Genomic DNA, 15561 nt, shown 5'->3' on the forward strand with positions numbered 1-15561 from the left:
AACAGTCCCAAAACACCTTAGAAGTTCAACTGCTTTGTCAGCTGGAGACTCCAAAGCACCTGCAATAATAAAAAGCTAGGCACCCACAACAGTACCAATAATTCCTTCAGACTGTGCCTTCATAAAGATTGATCTTGCATGGTATTGTATGCACTGAGCTTTTCCAAAAAAGCTTAAAGGTTCATCTCCTTCCATGATTGTCCCTCAGACATGAGGACTTCAGTGTCCTTCTTGGAACTCTACTGCTGCTTTGCTTTGTTGCAGTGTCTCCTGACTTTCTGGTTATACTTCATGTTTGAGTTGGATTTGAACCATATAAATGTAGTTATTGCTTCTTAAAAAATAAAATAAACCTCACAACCAACCAGTTGGTTTTACTCCCTAAAAGCCCAGCTCATGCTCTGAACAAGAAAAACATTTATTATTTGCAGAAAGAAGTTTGGAGATGCTACATTAACAAACTGCAAGCTTTCTCATTTCACATTTTAGTCTCCTGTTAAATATTGCTTAGCTCTCATAGGAATGGTGAATTAATGGACAGACTGCAGAGTTCCATGAGGGTGATGTGAGAACACACAGGGAGATTTCCATATCAAAAACAGATTTTGACCGCAGATGACATAAATTATCAACTGTGGCTGTAAACAGTCTGGGTCCCATTGACATAACATGCACCAGGGAGGTGCCAGGATATATCTCCTGTGGATTTGAGTGACCATTGGTGTGTCTGTTAGCATGTGAGTGGGGAAGTACGTCAGCCTGCAGAAGTGCCCTGTTCAGTGTATCCCTGAACTGACTCTACATTTGCCATTGCTGAGGTGCAAATAATGTTGGAAAATGTCTTGGGGATTTTGGCTTGAACTGCGTTCACCAGGGGAAATCCTTCTGAGATAATTTCAAGTAGCTTTAGAAATGCAGTGCGGCCCTTCTTATTCCTGATATACAAACCAGCTACGTCTATTAAAGCACAACTACTTTATCTTCTTAAGAAATGTTTGCTTTTCGTTATCACATCCATTCATTTAAATGCTAAAGGCGTTATGGAAGGTCACAGAGGAGAAGGCCTGAATGCTCAAGACATGAACTGAGACATGGTTAAACTACAGAAATGACTGTATGTACACGTCTTGGCAATATTTGAATCACAACTCCACAAAATTAGCCAAGCACCTGGATTGTAATAAACAATTGTTGTTATTTCCAAGGGCAAAATAAACACAGTTTATCAAAAACATAACAGAACCTCCAGTTAGTTGCTTATTAACCCAGGAGGATCACATTCCAGCCATCAAGCATGGCTAAATTCAGAAATGATTACAGCAGCAGTCTGCTTTATGTTTTTGGTAAAATCAACCCAAACCAGAAATTAAAAATATACCCAAGAAATGTTAAGTCTTAAAACAGGGGAAGGGGAATAGCTGACACTTTTCACTGCAAACTGGTTCACTGAACTGAGAGATGAATTCTTGAAAGCACTGTATTTTCTGATCCAGAACAGCTATGGACCCAAAATGAAGAATAATTAGTTTTATCTTCTACGGGCTGACATACAATTGTTACTGAAGAATGTTCCTGTAATAAAGACATCCATACTTCTGTATTAACTGACTGAAACAAGGTGAATAAATGAAGCTGACAAATTCTTTAACTTCCCTGCATCCCATGTTCCCACTCTACAGTTACAGGTAGTAAGTGCACAGGCCACAGAGCACTGCTTCTGCTGCAAGCAAGGGCTTTCATCTGACAGCTTTTTAGATGTGTTAGGCAGTGAATTTGAGGACGTGTAAGTAACACATAGAAAAAAAATAGGTGGTATAAAACAGCCTAGGATGCATAATAAACACTGTGTTCCCACTGCTCCTCACATGCATCAAGTTTTCAGACATGCTGTGGTGGAATTTCTCCAATTTTGCAACATTATTTCATTTACTCTCAAATAAACAGTGAAACATTGCTACTATCACAAATATATCACCTGGGTACATCAGAATAAGTAATGGCTCTCTGACTTCTCTCTCCTCCCTGTAAAACTGATTTACAAACTGATATGGTGGCCTAAAAAAGTCAAAAACTTTCTCCTAGTATCACTGAACGCAATTGGTAGCTGTGTGGTGAGACTCCTCAGCCTTGGAGAGCCTGTCAGACTGTCCCTCTGTTCCTGGCATACAGAGGAGGCTCAATGTCTGGTCAGCATCTAGGTACAAATGAGTATATGGAGGTGGTTGCAGCTCTATACTGAACATACACTCTGCTGCTCTTTGCACTCAAAACTAGACGTTATTCTGACCTCAATTACAACAGAATGAATCCAAAGTAATGTCATCAAAATTGAAAAATTCAGAGCAAAATGATTCTAGATTTATATTCTGAGGTCAAAATTTGGCCCAATGTTTTGTTCCCACTGCAGCTGCTACAGTTATAAATAAATCAACCACAGAACATAGTTATTACAAGTGGCTCTTGGGAACAGACTAGCTTAAATTTAGATCCTTTAACTTGTTAAGGAGCCTGTTCGCTGTCCTTCAGCTCAGCCACAGTAGCCTTCACCTTAGAGTCACAGAATCACTGAAGTTGAAAGAGACTTTCAAGATCATCCAGTCCAACCGTCCACCCAGCACTGTCACTATAATCCCTAAACCCCTAAACACACCACCCAGCACTGAATCCAGATGCCTCTTAAAATCTCCAGGGATGGTGACTCCACCACCTCCTGGGCAACTTATTCCAATGCCTGACCACTCTAACAGGGAAAATTTCTTTTCTAATATTTAATCTAAATGTCCCCCTCCTCAGTTTAAAGCCATTTCCTCTTGTCCTCTCACTGCAGCATGGCAGAAGAGACTGGCTCCCACCTGGCTACAACCTCCTTTCAGGGAGTTTGTCAGATGATGAGATGCCCCTTGATCCTCCTCTTCTTGGACTAAACAACCCAGCTCCCGGAGCCATTCCTCATAATGACCCTTCACAAGCCTTGTTGCCCTTTGCTGACACGTTCCAGCACCAAAATGTCTCTCTGAAGTGAGTGGCCCAGAACTGGATGCAGCACTTCAGACGTGGCCTCATTAGGGCCGAGCAGAGCAGGGGGATCCCTCAACCTGCTGGCCACAGTCTTCCTAACACTGACCACTCCTGATAAACTTCTTTTCTTCTTCATGCTTGTTATGACCTCCTCAATGAGCTGTTCCATCACCTTTCCCAGGGATGGAAATGAGCTGACTGGCCAGTAGTTTCCCAGGTCCGTCCTTCTTGCCCTTTTTGAAGATGGTAGTGACATTGGCCTTCCTCCAATCATCGGCACCTCTCCTGTTCTCCATGATTTTTCACAGATGATGAAGAACGGCAGAGCAACAACATCTGCAGCTCCCTCAGCAACCCACAGATGCATCCCATTGGGGCCCATGGATTTATGGGTGTTAATCTGTCTAACCCAACCTACTACAACCAGGGGAAGTCTTCCTTCTCCAATCTTCTTGTACCTCCAAGCTCTGGGACTCCTGAGAGCCATGCTCAGCACTAAGTCTGAGGCAAAGAAAGTATTCAGTAAATTCCACCGCTTCTGTGTCTTCCGTCACCAGGATTCAATAGCAGCCCTTATTTTCCTCACCTTCCTTTTGCTGATGATATACTTGCAGAAGTCCTTCTTGTCCTTTGATGTCCTTTGCTAGAACTCAATTCCAAGTGGACGTTGGCCTTCACTGTCACATCCTTGCATACCTTGACGATGTTCCTACAGTCCTTCCATGTGGCCTATCCGTTTTCCATTTCCTGTAAATTACTGGGAGCTCCCTGCTCATCCATGTAAATCTCCTGCCCCCTTTACCTGATTTCTTCATTATGGGGATACTCTGGCCTTGATCTTGGAGGAAGTGGCGATTAAATGTCGACCAGCTCTCTTGGACTCCTCTTCTACGCCACATCCCATGGTATTCCTCTAAGTAGGTCTTTGAAGAGGCTGAAGTTAGGTCTCCAGAAGTTTAGGATTTTGCTTCCCTCACACAAGATCCTGGTTTCACCATCTCATGAGTTGCTACAGCCAAGGCTGCCTCCAACCTTTACATCTTCAACCAGTCACTCCTGGTTTGCTAGCACATGATCCAGCAACACACATTTCCTAGTTGGCTCCTCCACCACTTTTATCAAAGTTACCTTCAATAATCTGCACAGACTGTGTGTGCTGGGGCCCTCCAATGAATATCAGAGTGTTGAAGGCCCCGAGGAGAACTAGGACCTGTGACCATGAGGCCTCTTTCCAGCTGCCCATAGAAAGCCTCATCACTCCTCCTCATGATCACTTGGCATACAGTAAACACTCACAGCAGTGTCACTCATATTAGCCTGTCCCTCAATTCTCACCCATAAACTCTCAAGTCGTTCAGCTGTCCCTGGGTAGAGCTCAATACATTCCAGCTGCTCTCTCACATAAAGAGCAACTCCACCATCTCGCCTCACTGGACCTGCCCTTTCCAAAGTGCATACCCATCCATGACAATATTCCAGTCATGGGAGCTATTCAATCATGTCTCAGTAATTGCAATGAGATCATGGCCCTGCACATTGATTTCTAGTTCTTGTTTATTCCCTATGCTCTGTATATTTGTATACAGGCACTAATAATATATTATACAATAATAATAATAAAATTAAACAACCAGATTCCTGAGAGGTATAAGAGGATTCACCATAACCAAAAACCTCCTTGATGTGGTTAGCCCTTGATCCTCAACTTGAGAGGCAGCCATGAACATCTGTCACTGCACTGGTTGGTATGACCTACTCCCCAGGGGGAAGCAATGGAAAAGCATTGCCACTTGGACCCCAACCCTGAGTCCTTCAGTTTAAAGCCTGTCTCACCAAACTGGCCAGCCTGCTGCCAAAGATTCTCTTGCCCTTTTTAGACAGGTGGATCCCATTTCTCACTAACAGGCTACAATTGTTAAAGCACAACCCATTGTAATAAAACCCAAAACTTTCTCAATAGCATCAGACACAAGAACATTGATCTGCACTACGCATCTGCTTCTGGCTGTCCTGATTCCTTTAACCAGGAGCATAAATGGGAAGATGATGTGGGCACCAATGTTTCTCATCTGCCTCACCAGGCCTTTATGGTTTTCCTTGATTCTACCTATTTTTTGGCTTGTGGTGTCATTTGTACCCACATAAAAAGGAATAGCGGGTAGTAGGCCGTGCTCTTGACAATTTGGGGTGCCCTCCTGACAACATGATGAATCTGAGTCCCTGGGAGGCAGCAAACTTTTTATGACTCTCTATCAGGCTGGTAGGTGGGTATCCCAGTGCACCTTAACAGACAGTCACTCACAAGGATCACTCCATGTTTCTTTTCACAGTAACCACCATGCACTGCTGGTGCAGGTTCTCCCTTTTGGCCTTGTTCATGGACATCTAGAGCCTTTAAAGCATCATATATGTTTTTGCACCACAGCAGCATACTGGAAAAACCACATTGTTTCCCTTGACTCCCCGTATTCCTTTAACCTTTTTGCTTCTGTTTACTTGCTGGAAAAGGCTACTCCCCCACAATGAGCAGGGTTACAACTTCCAAAACTCAACCTGCCTGATCCATTTATGAACTTCTTAACTGTCAGAAAATAGAGGGATTTTCTCTTTTCTTTCTTAAATTGGCCAGATTTAACCCATAGTTGTCTGAGGCTATTGACTTCATTCCTTACATGTTCTTAATTTGCTATCAGGTGATCTGCTCCTGTGCTGGAGTGAGCATCCAGATCTAATCTATCCATCATCAAACAGACATACAGCATAGTACTGGCAAAATAAATCATGACACTGATCTGTTTTCTTACTTCTTTGTGTATTCCACATACATAATTGCAGAGAGCGTCATGGCCTTCCCCTCATGACATTCACTCCCTGAAGGCACAATTATGACTGCTATCAGCTCACAAAGCTGGTCACAATGACATGGGAAAGTGTCCTGACCATCTTATGCAGTGATTAGCAGTAAGTTAATGGTCTGCTGATTTAAAACACAGATGTTTTAATGTCATGATGGAGGTCCTAATTTAAATCCCACTGATACAAAAACTGTTCTTAGTATGATGAAAAAAAATAAATGGTGGTATAAGAGACACTCAAAGTTAAAGCAACTAAATTAGGTGGGGCTAAAGGAAGGTAACTAAAGGTCTGAGATGAATGCAACAGGCAAAAAGTTTATCTCATCTGACATATGACAATCTTGAATCTTCTTGCTTCAATACGCATTACAATCTCCCTATAGATGGTCAATTGCACAGGTTAGAGATGAAACAGAAGAAGAGTCATTATACAGTTGGTCTTTATGGCCTGATTTTCTCTAGGCAAGAGTCAGTACCTATAAGGTCACAGAAAGATAATACTGAGGAACCAGAGAGAACAACCCAGCTTTTTGGCTGTATGTTACACGTGGTTCTCAACTAGCTCACACTTCTGCCTGCAGCCTGCAAGGAAAATGACTCCCTAGTTAAATCTTTGGTGATGCCAGATGCATGAACACTTTCGATGTTCAGTATTTGTGTGGTCTGAAGTCTTGCTTTACTCAAGGGAAGCTGGTAAGTCCTTTCGCAATTGTGCATAGAAATTTTGCTGCACATTTGAAAGTCCTTTTTCAGGCCACAATCATAATTCATTCTTTTTTAAAAAATACACATGGGAAAAAAAAGAAACTGAGTTCTCCACTGGCAAAAGCATTGACACTATACTATTGCAAATGCAGCTTAAAAATGTAACAAGCTGGTAAAGTAAGAATCATTTCCAATTTTGTAATAAGTAGCAAGAAAACCACATTACCAGAATCTAACAATGTGGTGAAGATAGCTGCACAAAACCCTTCTGCTCGTCCTCCCATGTACCCAAAGCACAAGAATTTGCAAAATATGTCCTTTGATGCAAAAACACCTATCCTGATCTAAGCTGATGTTTAATGTTATCGCAGTGTGCCAGTCAAGGAACTGTCTGTCCAAAGGACAATGAAAACAATGTCAGTTTTGCTGGACTTTATTCCTCACATAGATAAGCAGACAGCTGCAAAATATTAGAGATAAACTAGACTACCATGTACCTACATCCTCATGATACTGCCCTCCCTTCTGCTGTCAGATCAAAGAGAGCAGAAGAAAGGAAAACACTCTACAGATTATATGGCTTTTTAAGCAAAATTATGTACTTTTCTCTTTTTAAGTGGGATTACTTCTAGCAGTGTTACTCTTGAGAGAATAAATCAGCAGGCAAGTCCACTGTCAGTTGCTCAACAAAAGTATTCATGTGCTGTTCTGGAGAGAACTCTAAATGCAGCAGGTTACAAATCAGAAAACTGTTGGAAGCTTTGCAGTATTTGAACATACATAAAAGCTCTCTCTGCTGCTGTATTTCAAGAAATGGGTGATGGCACTAAAATGTTCCATTTAATTGCTAATTTCACCAGAAGACAATTCTTATAATGCAAATACTGGGAAACAGCTAAGTATGCAAAGCATCAGAATTGACTGAAATGAGAGGACAGAGACCTAAATTCCTGCCCTGCATAAGCCAGATCCCTTGGATTTTATGCAAATTTACAATGGCTGTTACTTGACTGCAATCTTACCTCCTCTTCATAACTGATTACTTCTGCTTCTGCAGATGAACAGAAAAGAAGCACTGCAATGCCAGAGAGGACACTCTTGCCTGTTCCAAGCAAGGCTAGTTTTACCCCAGATAATAATTAGGCTGATAAAGTCATTAGAATAGATCTATAAACCTTCAAGGCAATGAGAACACTGCCACAAAAAGCTGCATAGTCATGATTATATGTCAGTGTAACTCAACCGCTCTGGAAGATCCATCTTCACCATAGTAACAAAATGAGGTCTGTTGGATTGCTGTATTTGAGTAACTTTGTATGGCATACATACCTACATATATATATATATATTTTCTAAATTAGCTTGGAGATCCATTGGGATAATTTAGAGAACAGAAACTATAGTACAGGTGAACAAAATGCATCTTCTTCTGGGACAGAAGGTGTAGCAGCCATTTGGCAGTGTAACAGCTTAGGATGGGAAAAAAGAGTTTATTAACCCAATAAAAGAACATAAGGAAAAAGTAAGTTCATACAACACTGGAGCCTGGCCAAGTTATCAACGGAAAAATGTTTCTCCTCACCTGGTAGAGGTTTGTTAATAGCTTTGTTCCTACAATACTTGCCACGGACTGACAATTTCTGGGTAACAATACGGTTTTGGCTTTCCACACTAGGTGCTGAGTCCATGCTGATTTACAACGGCACAGGCTAGAACAAAGTCCAGTGTCCTCGGAGAAAATTCTGCAGGCTGATGAGCAAGAACCAGTTGAGGCTTTCAAATCTGCTTTCATATGTTTAACTATTTTTGCTTTTATGATATTGCTTTTATGATAATGTTAAAGGGTGGTAAAACTGAATGAACCTATCAGTGAAGAAAAAAGAGCCAGGCAGCCCCCTCCCAGCACACTCAAGCACTCCCAAACATCAGAATGCTAAGCCAGATTCACCCTTCAGAAGAAGTAACTGCAGCTTGAGCTACTCCGTCTTCAGGTACTGCCAGTCCATACTCTTGTTCAACTGAGGACTTCCCAGGCACTCGAAGTTTTACTTCCCTTGTTTTCTCAGAATTGCCTTACTGGAAGAGGCAAGAGTTTCTCCCTTCCATGCAAACACTAATGGAATGATCAGCACATGCCCAGTATGCACTGGTTGCATCAGGTTCAGTTCCAAAGGCTTTGGTGACTGTTTTCATTTCAGACCAAGGCCAGAGAAAGTAATGTTGTCTGCCTTTTACATATCACTCTTTTTTTTTTTTGGCAGTATTTCCCCAGCTAAGAACACTTAAATCTCTTTCTACTGTTTTGAAGGGAAGTATACTTATCAACAGAAAACTGATGAATGTGGGCAGTACTCTCCATGTCATCTTGAAGCCACTGTGCTGAAAGGAAGAGAAGACTTGCAGTGGCAGAAGGCAAAAGAAGACATAGCATGACTCTGTAGCCCAGTGGGTCAAGTCCTGCTTCTTGAACTGCTCCTGTATTTTGCAGTAAACATTCATCTGAAGCAAATATTCATCTCATAGAAGAAAAGCCATTTCAAATCACTCTGGAATAGGAGCCAGAGTACACAGAACTTTACATTCACAGATGACAGCACTTTCCAAGAAATTTCAGGTTATGTCAGCAAGCACATGCACACACTTACAAATTCATGCAAGGAAAGCACTCCCACACACTCATACAGTGAAGGCTGCATAAAAGCTATCATTAACTGACAGGTTTTGGATCCAGCATAATTCCAAAAGAGGAATTAAAGTCATATAAAGAGGATTTGAATATTTTGAATGCATATGCCTCTATAAGACTATCTTTACTGTTAAAGTATAGGTCAATGATGCTTGGATTTACAAGGCACACAAAACCTACTATTGCCCATGCAAAAGGAGCCACTAGCATTTAAACAGATTATTCCAACATGTCATGAATAGATAAGATCCTCTCTTCAGATGCCTAGGGCTCCATCTGGTACCTGGAAATCAAAAGAAGCTTTGCCACTAATTTCATTGAAAATTAGTCTGAAAAATCAGTGAGAAAGAGTATCCTACTTCTTTTAAAGAGAGAAGATAAGCAGAATAATAATGTTTAATGTCATTATCAAAGAACAATTACAGAAACAATCTGAAAGGTTGAATTAACTTCACCTTAACCAATGACTTTTGCAAGATTCATCTGCTAAGAAAAATTTTGAAACAAAATAAGTCAATAAACATCAAACGCCCTACTGGATCAAAAGCTTTTGAAGAAAACAAATAAAAGAGTTATTTTAAGACATAACTAGCCAAAAATAAGTTGATTTGCTCTATTATCAAACCCAGCTCAGAAAGGGAGGCACTCTGATTTGACCAGAGTAATAATATCTCTTCCTCAGATTTATTAAAGGGTTAATACAATCTGAGTCCTTCCCTAACTCAGCATCCATCATCCAATTTCCATTCACCACAGATTTGACTATAAAAGATTTTTGACAGCCTCAAACACTACCTTTAGAAGAAACCCACTAGGCCCCACTAGTCATGGGCAACACCATCTTATCAGCAGACCTTTTAACTACTATATAAAGAACATTTCTACATTGCAACACTTTCAGCTGCATGAACTCTGCTTTGGGTCTTGAAAACTGTCTGTAAACATTTACCGTTATTCCATTTCATGTCTACTGAATATCATAGAAGTGAAAGGAAAGTTAGGACAAAGATTATTTTAGCTTAATATCTTTTTCTGGAAGTTAGAAGCTAGTTCTCAGGAATTAACTATTGCTTCATTGACAAGAAGAACAAGAAAAGTCACTAGGCCTTAATTTTCATAAATGGAAAGCTTAAAGAAATTCAAACAGAGAATTATATGATGTCTCTTCAGGGTGCCTGTTTTCCACACAAATCTGTAAAATATGTCTTTATGAGAAACAGCATACACCTCCCACTGCACTCCTCAGACACACAGTGGGTACCAGTTACACTTCTGCTTTTCCCTTCACCTGGTACCTGAAACTGAAACGCTGGTCAGATCCTCACATTGTTTTCATTACACAGGGAAAATATAACTGAAGGTGGAACTTACAGGGATTTTTTTTGTTCATTTCAGCACAGTTATAGAAAAATGCAGTAAGACCACGCGCCCTTACACCAGGCACAGCTGACTATTCCACTTCAGTAATAGAGCTAAACATACACTTTTAAGTTTAACGCTAATCATCTGAGTAGCAAACATTCATTTCTCTTCATGTTTAATGTCTGTGCATTTTTACCTATAGGTTTAACTTTACATGATCTCTGCCACTGCTCATATGGTGCATGACATCAATCACCCTTTAAGTTGCTGGGTATGTATATGGAGACATCTAACTAACGCAGTCTGAAAGCTAAGACATCAAAGGACAGATAAAACTTGTGTGTAAAACCTGACAAAGAGCTGGCAGCTTTAGAGGTATCTGGACACTTAGAATTTCCTGTCTCTAAAATAGGATGAAGGCTGAAGGTGGTCTTGGCTCAGCAACTATCCTTAAGCATAGACCTTGCAATGTGATAGAAATCAGCAGGCATACTGAAATTGCCATGAAGTTTAAGCTTAAACTAACTTAGAAGTTAGTTTAAGCTTCTTTTTTTTTTTTTTTTTTTTTTTAAGTTTGCTTACTTTTAAGTAAGTAAAGCTTAAAATCTACTGAAAATTATGCTTTCTGATTTCTGGGTGATCCATGTAGAAAAATGCACATTGTTCAGAACTGGAATGGAAAACAATGAGGTTGCTCTATCACAGTATTTGCAAAAAGGGTAACAGTAGTTATCCACAAAAATACAAGCTCTAGGAAGAAATGGAACAATTATTCTCCATTGATCATTTCTGCATAAAGCTTTACACAGACTCCCTTTTGGATGCTGCATAAAATGTCTGTGGACAGTTTTTTCTTCCGAAATGACATAATTAGTATGCATGGAAGCCCAGGAAAATTATGTTCAGAATTCCAGAATTTCCTATGATTATACTGGCTGGCCAAAAAGAAGCTTCTTCCTTCAAAGAAGCAAGGTGTACCTTAAAAAATAAAAAAAAATCTTAAACAAGTTGGTTGCTTTGTTCCTGTAAAACTAGAGGAGCTGCTGCACTATGGGACGTCTGCTAAACTCCTACATTTGTAAAGTGGTAAAGCTTCTTAAAGTAATTCAGCGTACATGAGGTGAAAAGTGAAAGTTATATGGGATGTCTCAGTGTAACAAACATTTCTCATGGTAGTGAGAAATTTCTTACCTTTCTATTACCACCCTTGAAAATCTAACATGATTATTAGTAATAAAGCTTGTAAGGGGGGGGGAAGCCAGTTGCATTCAGTGCTCCATGGAGTACTGCATCAATAGCACAAAAGATCTACTACACTGTCAAACATAAAGGAGATTTTCAGCTTATCATCCACAAATGTGTCTGTCTTCTACGAAACTTTCAGCTCAGGCAGACAGACCATGCAGCACAGCAGATCAATAGGCTATTACTGCTTCAACCTGTCACCCCTCTCCCTTCACACACTTTGCTATTATTATGATATACTGATCTACCTCTAAAAGTTAAATCAGTGCTGGTTTACTGGAACATGCTGAAAAGTGCAGCATTCTGGGCACTGGTTCACAAGCAGGCTACAAAGGAAGTACTGTCTGTCAGAAAGGTGCAACAGACAATATAGAACAGCAGTAGCTTGGGTTATGTTGCTTCCATTGTCTCTACCTATTTGTTCAAGCTGAATTAGATGTAGAGGTAAATATATCCAAAGGACTTAAAGACAAATATGAAATTTAATTCATAAGCAACATGAAAACAACTGTTCTGGTTCAGGTCAGTATTCTATGTATGATGCTTTCTCCTCATGCCCTCTTTGCCTTTGACCACTTTCAGTTCAAGTGATTTGCTGAGCCTCCTATAGATTGTCTATTCAGTAGTAGTATGGATTGCTCTTCAAACTGACTTACCAGCTACTCCTTAAATCTGTCTGTAGTTCTTCCAGTAACAGCTTCCTTTGGCAAGGTGCTCCACAATCTGCCCAGGACTGTGCATCTTGTATGCCTCACTCTCCCTAGTGAGTTCTTGGGTTAGAAGAGGCAGTAAACAGGCAAACCCTGCCTGCAGTGCTCATACTATACCCTGCTCATCAGACCACCTCTCTAAGACATCTCTAAGCCAACTCATCTAGTCTTAATTCAGAGGCATCTCTAAAACTTTGCTTATTGTTCTTGCCTTTGCTGAAACTTCTCCAGTTTCAACACTACTTTCTTTGTGTAGTGAAGAGAAAGCATGGGAGAAACAGGGATTTACACAATTGTATAATTATGCCTTTTGGTTTGCTCCAAATTTGTTATTCTTCACATTTGTTGGAATTAACGGTCTTTCTGAATCTGCATGGTAAGAGTCACCTCAGAGATGACTGTTTTACACAGAAGTCAGGACTACTTTCTTAGTTTTCTACACTGAATTATATCTGCTTTTTTTTATTCCTCAGTATATAAGTAATCTCATAGTATTACTTTCTGCAATCCCTGTCCTGCTACCTTGAATAACTTCATAATATCAGCAAATGTTACTCATCCTTTTTCCCTGCTTATGTGTGACTATGTTAAGCAATTGAAGTCCAAGCATGTCAAGCTGCAGAACTTCACTGTTGACCTTCTTCAGTTCCACACCGGAACTATTTACTCTACCCCTTGCCTCTTTTCTAGGCAGTAATTTATGTATTTATGACTTGCAGTCTCAACATTGTACAACAGCATTTACTATACGTATCATAACTGTGGCATGATCAAGAGACCACTTTTTTTCAAGGGAATTCATAAAAAATAGACAAAGAACAAGGACTAGACATGGAAAAACCTTCATATAGTGTCCTCCAATTGTGTTGGTTCTTAAAAAAAAGAAACCCATAGAAAAAACATCTACATATTAGGAGGTAAACCGAGATAGCTCCTGTCATTCACATACTGACATTATCAAATCATTAATAATTTCTGAAAATTTAAAAGCTACTCAAAGCTTTTCCTTTTCCTTTGAGATCATACAAGTTAAAAGTAAACATCATGAAAGTTTTGCACTTCTGCTAAAAATAATAAAAAAAGGAAAAACCCAATTGAAAATGCAGATAGTGTTAAAAAACAACCGAAATATAAATTGAAAGCTTTGTGGCTGTCTCTCTTGGAATAATCATGTTAGAAAAAAGGCACCATAAGGAGTTCAAATGTGGTACACAGACAATAAGTTTAATAAGTATCTTTAAGTACCATTAGATAATTTTACAGTTTGTCCCTGGCCAGAAAGGGGAAGTGGGTCATTAAAGATGCTGTATTAAGAAAGAATTATCTGCCAAAGTGAGCAGAGACTGGTTGGCTGAATTAGTGGCTGAAGTCTGCAACTGAGAGACCTCACACATTTCTCTGTCTGTCTCAGTCGACAGGAATTAACAATAGAAAGTTTAAAAGAGAAACCAGTGTACATTTTACTCTGCAAAGGGTATTGGAAGTTCACATAGGAAGACAAACTACTTGCCTTTTCGGCATCATATTCTGACAAATAGGTTAATAGTCAAAATTTCAGTCACTGGATAACAGAATTGGTGGTGGAAGATGACAACTTTGAATTTCCATCTGGGTGATTAAATCTAGGCCAGATGAATACAGACATTATAGAGGAGAATGCCAGGGACAGGTAGCAGCCAAGAAGAGACAAAGTATAAAAAAGAGAAAGAGATAATTTGTTTTATTCAAGGAGAAATATTATGAGGAATTTTCATTATAATCACTGAAGGAAAAAAAATTAAAAATAATCTGTAACTAGTAAACCTGATCCTCAATATCTGATACTTTTTGTAGTCAGTCACGCTAGTGTGAAATCAATTTTCAGTTTCCAATAATTCAAAGTTAATCTGTGATTTGATTCATAGTCTATGTTTCCATCCTATCTTTTTCTCTTTGCCTACAAGACACTGGTCTATTATCCAAGATATATTTTATGAACAAGTGTGTGTAAGTACCTACACTCTGGGAATTTTTACAGAAACAGATTTTGCTTGCCATACCTCCTGTTACTCCTCCTCAGAGAGTCACCTGCCTGTGTCTCCCAGCAGCTGTCAGTTGCACTGTCTCAAGGGATTTTGAAAGAAGGGGGCTGTCATCCCCCAGGTACAGCACAGAACCTTTCAGTAGGGTCAGTTTCAGACTAGTTTGCCATTTATGATTATACCACAAAATTCCACTTAAAATGTAGTTATAAGCACATCAGAAATTGTAACATTTGTTCTAAGCATCCACATTATAAATATTGGTGGAATGATTAGACGACTGCAATGGAGAGATGTGGTTTTTAAGGATGAAGGGGTAGGGATGATGAGGTGGGGAAGTGACCTGCTGTGTAAAAGCAATAGAAATGCAAACAGAAATGCCCTGGGACAGTCAAGAGCTTCTGTGTCAAGACTAGTGGCAGACCAACAGGGGCACTGTTGTAGTGGGTACCTGCTATCACCTGCCTGCTCAGGAGAAAGCAGATTAACACATTCAGCAGACAAGTGGAAGTTTAACATCACAGCCTCTGGTCCTCCAGGGGAACTTTAACCCCCCTTAAGATCTACTGGAAGGGCTGTCCAATAGGGCTCATGTAATTGGGATACTTCTCAAGTGCATTGCAGCCTCCTGGAACACATAGTGGAGGAGCCAAGAAGGGAAGGTGTTCAGCCAGGTCTGATACTTAAAGAAGACAGAAGAAGACTATTGGGGAATGTGAAAATCGGAGGCTGCCTCGGCTGCAGTGACATAAAATGGTGGAGGTCAGAGTCCTAAGAGGAAACAGGAGGGCAAAAATCAAGACCACAGCCTTGGACTGCACCAAAGTACATTTCCACTTCTTCAGAGATGTGCTTGGAAGAATCCCAGGACAAAATCCTGTGGACAAGAAGGTTCCAGTAGGGCTGGCTGATAAGCAAGGATCACGTCCTGTAGTTCAAGAAAGGTCTGTCCTGACAAG

The 15561-nt window shown here is 40.2% G+C and overlaps 1 protein-coding gene and 1 long non-coding RNA gene across 10 annotated transcripts in view; both read right to left on the bottom strand.

Moving 5' to 3' along the window:
• LOC116781168 overlaps positions 1-15561 on the bottom strand; it is an 844439-nt gene that overhangs the window by 372287 nt on the left and 456591 nt on the right. The gene's annotated exons all lie outside the window — the stretch shown is intronic.
• Positions 1-15561, bottom strand: part of MOB3B (MOB kinase activator 3B) — a 91378-nt gene that overhangs the window by 23171 nt on the left and 52646 nt on the right. The window lies entirely within an intron of this gene.

This window comes from Chiroxiphia lanceolata, chromosome Z, assembly GCF_009829145.1.
Source record: "Chiroxiphia lanceolata isolate bChiLan1 chromosome Z, bChiLan1.pri, whole genome shotgun sequence".
Taxonomy (NCBI): domain Eukaryota; kingdom Metazoa; phylum Chordata; class Aves; order Passeriformes; family Pipridae; genus Chiroxiphia; species Chiroxiphia lanceolata.